Source organism: Mauremys mutica, unplaced genomic scaffold (assembly GCF_020497125.1).
Source record: "Mauremys mutica isolate MM-2020 ecotype Southern unplaced genomic scaffold, ASM2049712v1 000383F_np12_subseq_1:169594_obj, whole genome shotgun sequence".
NCBI lineage: Eukaryota > Metazoa > Chordata > Testudines > Geoemydidae > Mauremys > Mauremys mutica.
In genome coordinates this window covers 97157-98116 of record NW_025422932.1, presented here as the reverse complement: position 1 = coordinate 98116, position 960 = coordinate 97157, and the positions used below count along the sequence as shown (strand labels likewise).

General features: G+C 45.4%; 1 non-coding gene across 1 annotated transcript; it reads left to right on the top strand.

The window, feature by feature from the left end:
• Positions 1-557: 557 nt before the first annotated feature.
• TRNAC-GCA lies at positions 558-629 on the top strand. The gene has a single exon. It is a non-coding gene; the product is annotated as a tRNA-Cys (tRNA).
• The last annotated feature ends 331 nt before the right edge of the window (positions 630-960 follow it).

The window sequence follows — 960 nt, the reverse complement described above, 5'->3', positions numbered from 1 at the left end:
GCCCTGCCCTCAGCCTCTCCTCGTAAATCCCCTGCCCCCTCATCATTTTTGTTGCCCTCCCCTAGACTCTCTCCAATTTGTTTCTGTAGGTGGGGGGGGGGGGGAAAGCTGGACGCAATGCTCCAGACGTGGCCTCCCCAGTGCCGAATAGAGGGGAATAATCACTTCCCTCGATCTGCCGGCAATGCTCCTACTAATCCAGCCAAGACGACCAGGTACCCATATTGAATGCAGACCCAGCAATATTTGATAAATTGGTTACTGTCCATTCAGGAGGTTATTTCCCACCTATTCATAAATAATGAAGATGCTATAATCGGAGGGGAGAGAGCTGTCCCATCTGTGTAGTTAATCCATCCCCCCGAGAGGTGGTAGCTATGTCGCTGGGGGAAGCTATGTGGGTGGGTGTGCAAGCTGTGGTGTTTACATGGATCTATAAGTTTAATCAAACCCCATTTTTAAAAGCACTGTGGTCTGGGAACAGAACAGGAGATCGCTGAGGCAGGGCCTGTCCTTCAATATCTTTAAGATCTCTGACTTACCTACACAGCAGTCATGGGGGTATAGCTCACTGGTAGAGTGTTTGACTGCACTTCAAGTGGTCCTTGGTTCAAATCCAAGTGCCCCCTTACAAACCTCTTCCTTCAACAAAAATAATGGCATTTCCATTATGTTCAGGAGTTCCAATGAATAGGGATCCCCGAAATGAATAAAAACACTCAATGTTTTCCTGTGCAAATGCATAAAAACCTAGCAAACATGTCCCTTCACTGAAATCAGTTCCAATCCTCTAAAGGATTAAAGAATCCTTATTGAGGTTGCAGGAAAAAAACATCCCAATGTGTAGAAAGAATAGTAAATATGGCAGGCGACAAACTAGGCTTAACAGTGAAATCCTTGCTGATCTTAAACACAAAAAAGAAGCTTACAAGAAGTGGAAGATTGGACAAATGACCAGGG